Source organism: Dromiciops gliroides, chromosome 1 (genome assembly GCF_019393635.1).
Source record: "Dromiciops gliroides isolate mDroGli1 chromosome 1, mDroGli1.pri, whole genome shotgun sequence".
Classification (NCBI taxonomy): domain Eukaryota; kingdom Metazoa; phylum Chordata; class Mammalia; order Microbiotheria; family Microbiotheriidae; genus Dromiciops; species Dromiciops gliroides.
Window position 1 is genome coordinate 405,391,174 of NC_057861.1, and position 10,526 is coordinate 405,401,699.

Genomic DNA, 10,526 nt, shown 5'->3' on the forward strand with positions numbered 1-10,526 from the left:
TAACGCAGTAATTATCAAAACAATCTGGTACTGGCTAAGAAATAGAGGTGGATCAGTGGAATAGAATAGATACAAATTGCACCATAGAAAATGACTATTGTAATCTAGTATATGATAAAACCAAAGATCCAAGATTTTGGAACAAAAACTTATTATTTGATAAAAACTGTTGGGGAGGGCAGCTAGATGGCGCAGTAGATAGAGAACTGGCCCTGGAGTCAGGAGTACCTGAGTTCAAATCCGGCCTCGGACACTTAACACTTGTTAGCTGTGTGACCCTGGGCAAGTCACTTAACCCCAATTGCCTCACTTAAAATAAAAAAAACTGTTGGGAAAACTGGAAAACAGTATGGCAGAAACTAGGCATATACCAACATCTCATACACTATACTAAAATAAGTTCAAAAGGGTATATGGTTTACACAAAAAGGATGATACTATAAGCAAATTAAGAGAGCATGAAATCATTTATCTATCAGATTTAGGGGCAGAGGAAGAATTTAGGACTAAAGAAGAAATAGAGAGTAAAACAAAATGTAAACTAGCTCATTTTTATTATATAAAAGTAAAAAGATTTCCACAAATGAATATAACATAATCAAAATTACAAAGGAAACAGAAAACTGGGAAAGAATTTTTGAAACAAATATCTCTGATAAAGGCTACATTTCTCAATTTTATAGAGAGCTGAGTCAAATTTATGAAAGTATAAGTCATTCCCCAACTGACAAATGGTCAAAGGACATGAGAAGGCAATTTTCAGTCAAAGAAATCAAAGCTATAATAATATGAAAAAATGCTCCAGATTGTCATTGATCAGAGAAATGCAAATTACAACTCTGAAGTATCATTTCACAACTATCATAGCAGCAAATATAACAGAAATGGAAAATATTGAATGTTGGAGGGAACGTGGGAAAGCTGGGATGGTAATCCACTGTTTGTGGAGTTGTGAAAAGATTCATCCATTATGAAGAACAATTTGGACCTATACCCACAGGGCTATAGGACTGTGCATACCCTTTGATCCATCAAAAACACCATTAGGTTTATATCCCAAACACATCCCCTAAAAGAGAAACATACCTATTCATATAAAAATATTTTTAGCAGGTATTTTGTATGTGTGTGTGGTGGCTAAAAATTGGAAATCAAGGGTATGCCCATCAATTGGGGAATGGCTGAACAAGATGTGGTATATGATGGAATATAAGAAATGCCAAGCAGGATGACTTCAGAAAGGACTAGAAAGACTTGTATGGACTTATGTATAGTGAAGTGAGAAGAACCAAGAGAACACTGTGCACAGAGAAAGCAATACTGTTTGATGAAGAACTGTGAATGACAATTATTCTCAAGAATACAATAATCCAAGACAATCTCAAAGAACTTTTGATGAAACATACTATCCATCTCCAAAGAAAGAACTGATATTGATGGAACACAGACTGAAGCATACTATTTTTCACTTTCTTTAACTTTTTTTTCTTTTATTCAAGTTTTCTTGTACACAATGACTAGTATAATAATGTTTTACATAATCATGCATGTATAACACATATCTGATTACTTGCCTCCTTAGGGAAGGGGGAGAAGAGGGAGGAAAGGAGGGATAAAAATTGGAACTAAAAACTATAAATAAAAATATTTATTATTTTTTTAAAAAGAGCTTTTCTCCTCACATCGTTGCTAGTGGTTCCACAGGTCACCAGCAGCTCTACTAGAGCCACCCTCGTAATTTGGCCAGGGGTCTCATTCATTCCATGTGTGTTCAGACTGGCACGGCCTGATTCACAAATACAGCCTGAACATGTGCCACCAGTGTGTCTGTCAGTATGTGAAAGATATCAGCTTCATCAAGTTGGACTAAATTATATCTATGATCTCGCTGATCCAGGGATTATTTTGACCATCAGTGACCACCATTATACTGGGCTGTGGACATCTATTTGGTCTATACACCTAAAGATGGATTCTGTTGTGTGTGCTATACTAATTTGTTTATAATAAACAGGTCATTCTCAGTTAAAAAAAATAAAAATAAAAAAGAAAGTCAAAGGATCCTGGAGGTGAGAGGAGTCATTGAAATATATTGAGTGCAGAGTAGAGAAATATAGTCTAACATACATTTTAAGAAAATCACTTGGACAGCTAAATTGAGGATGGACTGGTGTAGAAAGAGATTTGTGCCAAAGAGACCAACAAACATAGTTTTACAATAGTATGGGTATGTTGTTATGAGGTCCTGAGTAAGGGTGGTAACAGTTTAAAGGAAAGAAAGTGGGACATGCAAGAGATTTTATGAAAGTAAAATCAAAAGGCCTTTGCAACAGATTGTATGGGGGTGTTGGGCAGTGAGTGAGAGAGAGAGTAAGGAGTCAAGGATGATACCTAGGTTTCAAATCTAGATGACTGGAGGATGGTAGTATATGCAAGAGTAATAGAGAAGTTTGGAAGTGGAGTGCTTAGGAGATAGAACCTCAGTTCTGTTTTGAATTTGTTGAGTTAAAAATATCTATAGGACTTTAAGTTTGAAACTTTCAATGGTTATTTGGAGACATAAACCTGGAGTTCAGCAAATAAACTAGGGCTTCATAAATAGATTTGAGAGTCATCAGCATAGAGATTATGATTTAATCCATGGGAGCTAATAAAATCACCAAGTAGTGTAGAGATAGAAGAGAAGGTGCCCCAGGATAAAATGCAAAAGCTCTATAAATGCATTGACAAAATAAAACAGATTGTTGAGAGAGGAATGAATGAATGAATAACTAAGTAAATATATTGTACATAAATGAATGAAGAGATAGATGGTAGATAGATAGATGATAGGTAGATAGGTAGGTAGCTAGAATGAACCCTTGACCTCAAGTGGCTTCCATTCTGCTGAATATTTCATAATTCACCTTGGCATTATGGTAGCCTCATTCCTGAGCAGTGACTCACTAATAATTTTGCAGTATTTTCAGCCCAGTGATTGCCTGACCAAGAAAAAAATTGTCGTCAACACTAATTTTCCCTGATTCAATCATGGTTACAGATAAGGGAAGTGTCCTTTCAATATGGATTCTACTCATCTAAATCCATTACAAAGAGACTGTTTAGACACAGTCCTTAAATGCCTGATTGAGCTATGAATTAGTGATAATAAATAGCAACTCCTTCATCATCTAACCAGCCTGCAATCTCATCTCATACCTTTGGGGATAGTTCATTCAAACTGTATTGATGGTATTGGAGCCACCTTGTCAAGTAAATGAATGTCTGAGTGAAGAAGGAAATGAAGCTAATAACTATGCATTAGTGTACATGTAAGGAGAACTTTGCTTAAGGTGACACATTTATAGTGCTATCTGCTATATATAAATCTCTGTCCCATACCTCACTTAGCATGTTGTAATTCATTTTTTAAAAACAATCTTCCCAAAAGCCCTGCCACAGATTTTAGGCACCTTTGAAGCTTTGAAATCATAGCATCTTAGTCACTCTTGTCATTCTCCAACAATATTTTTTCTACTATTTCTGAGCTGTAAATTTTTATTGAGAGCTCACAGAATGGAAAGTACAGAGCTACACAGTGTGAATATTTTTTTCTGAGTTCAAGCTATGTGGTAACCCCTCTCTCCTTGGAGTAAAGACTTTACCTGAACTGTCAAGCATAATACTTAGTTTTTAAAGGCTCTATCCTTTTTGACTCCTTAAGAATTTTAAGGATAAAAGTTCTAGTATTTATTTCCTCTATCCCAGGATCTTTGTTCTCTTCCTCATGAATAGTTCCTTTATCACAGCTGTCGAATATTCACTACTCTCCACTAGCTTTATTTTGATTTTTAAATAGTATTTTATTTTTTCCAGTTACATGTAAAGATGGTTTTCAACATTCCTTTTTTGTAACATTTTGTGTCCCAATTTTTTCTCCTTCCCTTTCTTCCTTCCCCGCTCCTAAACCAACAAGCAATCTGATATAGGTTATACATTACAATCATGTTAAACATATTTCCACAATAGTCATGTTGTGAGAGAAGAATCAGAACAAAAGGGCAAAACACAAGAAAAAAGAAACAAACAAAAAACCAACAAATAAAGTGAAAATTGTATGCTTCAATCGGCATTTAGACTCCATAGTTCATTTCTAGATGTGGAGAGTGTTTTCCAGAATGAATCTATTGGCATGGTCATGGATAATTGTATTGCTGAGAAGAACTAAATCTGTCACCTAGGTCATCATACAATGTTGTTGCTAGGTGCAATGTTTTCTTGGTTCTGCTCATTTCATTCAGCATCAATTCATGTAGGGCTTTCCAGGTTTTTCTGAAATGTTCCTGTTCATCATTTCGTATAGAACAATAGTATTCTATTACATCCATATACCACAACTTATTTAGCCATTCCCCAATTGATGGACATCCCTCCAATTTCCAATTATTTGATACCACAAAAAGCAGCTATAAATATTTTGTGTATGTGGGTCCTATTCCCTTTTTATGATCTCTCTGGGATATAGACCTAGTAGTGGTGGTTTTGCTCAGTCAAAGGGTATGCATAGTTTTATAGCCTTTTGGGGATGGTTCCAAATTTCTCTCTAGAATGGTTGGATTATTTCACAATTGCACCAACAAGTCATTAGTGTTCCAATTTTCCCACATCTTCTCCAACACTTATCATTTTACTTTGTTTGTCATATTAACCAATTGGAGGGACTTCTTGGGTACAGCCAAGATGACAGAGGACAGGCAGTGACTCCTCAGATCTCTCCCCCAAATCCCTCTAAATCTCATTAAATAATGCCATAAGAAAATACCTGGAACAACAGAACCCACAAAAGGATGGGGTGAGATTATTTTCCAGCCAAAAATGGCTTAGAAAGTCAGTGGGAGGGGGCTGTTTTGCTGGAGTGGGAGTAGAGGCCAACTCCAAGGTTGAGCAGACATAGATCCAGCCCAAGACAGGCTGTGCCAGAGAAAGGGACCTCCAGATCCCCTGAATCAGCTTCAGTGGGGATTACAGGGGTCTCTGCTATCGCTGAGGCAGAACTCAGTTGTTTTACCCCTTCTGGGAACCAGGAAGCATCCTTGAGTGGTGGCAGCCCAGGTGAGAGAGGGGTATAGGCTCACCAGAGCTATCAACCTAGTGAAACAAAAATTTTGTTTTCTCGTTGAAGAGCAAGTAGGCCTGGGGTTATTTTTATACCAGAGCACAGGCCAGGTAAGTGAAGAAGTTCCTCTCCTTAAACTGTACCACTTGGGCTCTTCCAATTCACCTCAGCAGCAGCCACAGCAATAGCAACATCATGTCCCACAGGAAATTTTCTGCTCCCAGGCATGGGTCTCTGGGCTTCCTCCCCCGAAGATGACCCCAGCAAGCCCATCCACCTGACCGCTTTTCTGGGCTATAAGGCAGGCAGGACCCACATCATGCAAGAGGTGGACAGGCCCGTCTCAAAGGTCAATAAGAAGAAAATGGTCGAGGCCATCACCATTGTGGAGATGCCCCCCATGTTCATTGTAGGCATCGTGGGTTATGTTCAGACACCTCGAGGTCTCCAGAGCTTCAAAATCACCTTTGCTGAGCACATCAGTGATGAATGTAAGAGGTGATTCTACAAGAACTGGCATAAGTCCAAGAAGAAGGCCTTGACCAAGTACTGCAAGAAGTGGCAAGATGATGATGACAAGAAGCAGCTGGAGAAGGACATTAACAGCATGACGAAGTACTGTCAGGTCATCCGAGTCATTGCCCACACCCAGATGTACCTGCTCCCTCTGAAGCAGAAAAAGTCTCACCTGATGGAGATCCAGGTGAATGGTGGCAGTATGGCTGAGAAACTTGACTGGGCCCATGAGAAGCTGGAGCAGCAGGTACCAGTGTCCGCTGTGTTTAGACAAGATGAAATGACCGACGTCATTGGAGTGACCAAGGGCAAGGGGTACAAAAGTGTCACCAACTGCTGGCACACAAAGAAACTGCCCCAGAAAACTCATTGAAGCCTGCATAAGGTGGCGCATATTGGCGTTTGGCATCCTGCCTGTGTGGCCTACTCTGTGGCTCATGCTGGTCAGAAGGGCTAAAACCATCACACTGAGATCAACAAAAATATCTACAAGATTGGCCAGGGTAGGGGCAGCTAGATGGCGCAGTGGTTAAGCACCGGCCCTGGATTCAGGAGTACCTGAGTTCAAATCTGGCCTCAGACACTTGACACTTACTAGCTGTGTGACCCTGGGCAAGTCACTTAACCCCCATTGCCTGCAAAAAAAAAAAAAAAAAAAAAAGATTGGCCAGGGTTACCAGATCAAGGATGGCAAGCTGATCAAAAACAACGCGTCCACTGATTACGATCTGTCTGACAAGAGCATCAACCCTCTGGGAGGCTTTGTCCATTATGGTGAGGTGACCAATGACTTTATCATGCTGAAAGGTTGTGTCGTTGGGACCAAGAAGCAGGTCCTCAACCTGCATAAGTCTCTGCCAGTACAGACCAAACGCCGTGCCCTGGAGATCAACTTGAAGTTTATCGACACCACCTCCAACTTTGGCCACAGACACTTCCAGGATGTGGAAGAGAAGAAAGCTTTCATGGGACTACTCAAAAAGGACCAAGTTGCAAAAGAGGAAGCAGTCTAATCTTTCCAGGCCAACTTAGAGCTGGTGGATTCTCAATAAATGGAGGTTATTTTCAAAAAAAAAACTCAAAACTGTACCACTTGGGACGCCCTGAAGCTTGGGACAGTACAGCCTGGAAGCAGGGCCCCACTATAAGAGGAGTTGAAAGTCAAGTAAAATAGATACAGGAGAGATAATTTGAAAATTATTGGACTACCTGAAAACCATGATAAAAAAAAGAGCCTAGACATCATCTTCCAAGATATTGTCAGGGAAAATTGTCCTTATATTCTAGAAGTATAAGGTAAAAAAGAAATTTAAAGAATCCACTGATTACCTACTGAAAGAGATCCCAAAATGAAAACTTGTAGGACTATTATAGCCAAGTTCCAAAGCTCCCAGGTCAAGGAGAAATTATTGCAAGCAGCCAGAAAGAAACAATTCAAGTACTGTGGAGCCATAGTCAGTATAGCATAGGATCTAGCACCTTCTACATTAAAGGATCAGAGGGCATGGAATATGATATTCCAAAGGGCAAAGTAATTGGGATTCCAACCAAAAATCACCTACCCAGAAAAACTGAAAAACTTTTTTTAAGGGGAAAAAATGGGACTTCAATGAAAAAGAGAACTTTCAGGTGTTCATTATGAAAAGACCTGAACTGAATAGAAAATTTTACTCTCAAATACAAGACCCTACAGAATCATAAAAAAGTAAACAGGAAAAAGAAGTAATGAGGGAGGTTAAAAGGTTAAACTGTTTACATTCCTACATGTGAAGATGATATGTCTAATTCATAAGAACTTTCTCAGTATTAGGGCAGATGTTAGGAATAAATTTAAACAGAGGGCACAGGTTAGAATTTATTATGAAGGGATGATATCTATAAAGCATTTATTTTTCATTTATCTTTTATTTTGTGAGGTAGTCAGGGCTGGATGACATACCTGTCGTAATGGACTTGGTAAGTGTCTTGTATCTGAGGCCAGATTTGGGCTGGGGTTTTCCTGGGTCCAAGGTTGGTGCCCCATGATAGCATCTTTATGGTAAAATTGAGGAGGGAGAGGATTGCACTGGGGGAGGGTGAAGGGGAGAGGTAGAATGGGGTGAAATCTCACATGAAAGAAGCAGGAAAGGTCTTATAGAGTTGGGGCGGGGAGAGATGGGGGAGGAGTGGGGAAGTGAAGGAGCCTTACACTCCTCAGAATTGGCTCAATGACATTACTCTCATCAGAGTTGGCTCAAGGAGGGAACAACATACACACTCAACTGGGTGGAGCGATCCATCTAACCCTGCAGGAAAGTAGGAGGGGAAGGGGGAAAGGAGGAAAGGTGAAAGAAGGGAGGGCAGACTGGGGGAAGGGTCAGTCAGAAGCAAAACACTTTTGAGAAGGAGTTGGGTGAAAGAAGATAGAAAGCAGATTAAGTATCATGGGGAGGGAATAGGATGGAAAGAAACAGTTAACAATATTTTGTTAACTGTGAGAAAATTTTTTGAAGCTGAGGTAAGAGTAGCGTAAGATGATGATGATGGTATTGATGGATTGATGGATTGATGATGATTAGATGAAGATGAGGCTTGATTGATGAGGATTAATGAGGAGGAGGATTGATTGAGGAGAAAAATTGATGGATAATGATTGATGGTTATGATTGATGATGATGACAAAACATATGGTACTTACTTTGCTGAGATATTATGAAGAAAATTCTTTGTCAGGTATAAGGTACTATATAAATGTTATCTATTACTGTTGTTGCAATAATCGACCTCATGGGTTTATTGTAAGGAAATCTCTCTTTAAAGCACTATATAAATGTAGTTTACTATTTAAAATGATGAGAAGGATGCTATCAGAAAAACCTGGAAAGACCTACATGAGCTAATGCAAAGGGAAATGTAGTGTATACAAAATAACAGCAGTATTGTAAGATGATCTGCTATGAATGACTTGGTTATTTTCAGCAATGCAATGATCCAAGACAACTCTGAAGGACTTATTAAAAATGCAATCCATCTACAGAGAGATAACCGATGGTATCTGAATACAAATTGAAGCATAAATTTTTGTTAGTTCCTTTATCTGAAGTTTTGTTTTTGTCTGTTTTCTTTCACAACCTGGCTAATGTGGAGATGTTTTGCATGATTGCTCATGTATAGATTATATTGAATTGCTTGAGTTCTGTGGTAAAAATTATTGGAGTTTTAGCTGACTCATTTGTGAGGGGCCACACCTGCCCCCCCTGAAGTTACATATGCTACTGAGGTCAGAATAAGAAACCTCTCCATAGACAGTTTTTGAAGGACCTCTCCTTTTGGGGGAGGAAGATTGAATGCTCCCTGAAGGGAGGCTAAGACACTTCTGCAACACAAGCTCTCGCGCTCTCTCTCTCTCTCTCTCTCTCTCTCTCTCTCTCTCTTTCCTGCCTTTGCAGTGGCATGAGCAACTACAGATGTCCCAGGTGTGGTGAGTGAACACAAATTCCTTAGAATTAGCTTAATTGGAAGTGAGCTGGGGATTGTATAGACTTAGGTTAGAGCTAGGAGAATTTATCTGTATTTCTTTTTTCCTACTTCCTTATCTTTGATTTTTTATTAATTTCAGCTTTGTTGTTTAACTAGTTTCCAAGTAATAAAATCTGATCCTTTTGTGGAAAAGAAGCTGTAAGGCTCCTTTCTTATTGACCTGGGAGAAATATCTAAAAGGGCAGTTCAGAGGGGAGGGAGCTTTGAACCTAGAGGTCCCTCACTATTTCTGGGACCCCAAGAGTTCTTGGGAGGGGGAGGAAGGAAGATAATTTGGAACACAAAGTTTTAAAAAATTGATGTCAAAATTTATATTTTAAATGTAATTTGGGAAAATAAAATTCTAAATATTGAAAGTAAAAAAATATTGATTTAAATAGAGAAAGAAAACCAGATTACCAGCATCAAAAATTTAAAGGGTGAATTCACTATCAATGAAGAGGAAATTAAAGCAAAAATTAGGAGCTATTTTGCACAACTATGTGTCAATAAATTTGACAACCTAAATGAAATGCATGAATATTTACAAAAATGTTAATTGCATAGATTAACAGAAGGGAAAATGAATTATTTAAGCAAACCCATTTTAGAAAGAAAAATTGAACAAGACATCAATGAACTCCCTAAGAAAAAATCTCCAGGGCCAGAAGGGTTTACAAGTGACTTCTATCAAACATTTAAAGAATCAGTAATTCCAATACTATACAAACTATTTGGGAAAATAGGTGAAGGAATCCTACCAAATGCCTTTTATGAGACAAAGATGGTGCTTTTATCTAAATCAAGAAGAGCAAATACAGAGAAGGGAAATTATAGACCAATTTCCCTAATGAATATCAATGTAAAAATTATTAATAGAATATTAGGAAAGATTATAGCAATTTATCAGTAGGATAAAACACTATGACCAGGTGGGATTTATACCAGAAATGCAGGGCTGGTTCAATATCAGGACAACTCTTGACATAATCAACCACATCAATAACAAAACTAGCTGAAATCATATAATTTTCTCCATAGATAACAGAGAAAGCTTTTGACAAAATACAGCACCCATTCCTATTAAAAACATAAGAGAGCATAGGAAGAAATTAAGCTTTCTTTAAGATGATAAATAGTATCTATCTAAAGTCATCAGCAAGCATTATATGTAAGGGGATAAGTTAGAAGCATTCCTAATAAGATCAGGCATGAGACAAGGATGTCCATTATCACCACTATTATTCAATGTCATACCGGAAATGTTAGCTTTAGCAATAATAGAAGAAAAAGAAATTGAAAGTATTAGAAATAGGCAAGGAGAAAACAAAACTGTCATTTTGTAGATGATGTGCTGATATACTTAGAGAATCCTAAAGAATTAACTAAAAAGTTATGTGAAACAATTAACTCTGCA

At 38.2% G+C, this 10,526-nt stretch overlaps 1 pseudogene; it reads left to right on the forward strand.

Moving 5' to 3' along the window:
• The first annotated feature begins 5,290 nt into the window (after positions 1 to 5,290).
• LOC122749815 lies at positions 5,291 to 6,624 on the forward strand (annotated as a pseudogene).
• The last annotated feature ends 3,902 nt before the right edge of the window (positions 6,625 to 10,526 follow it).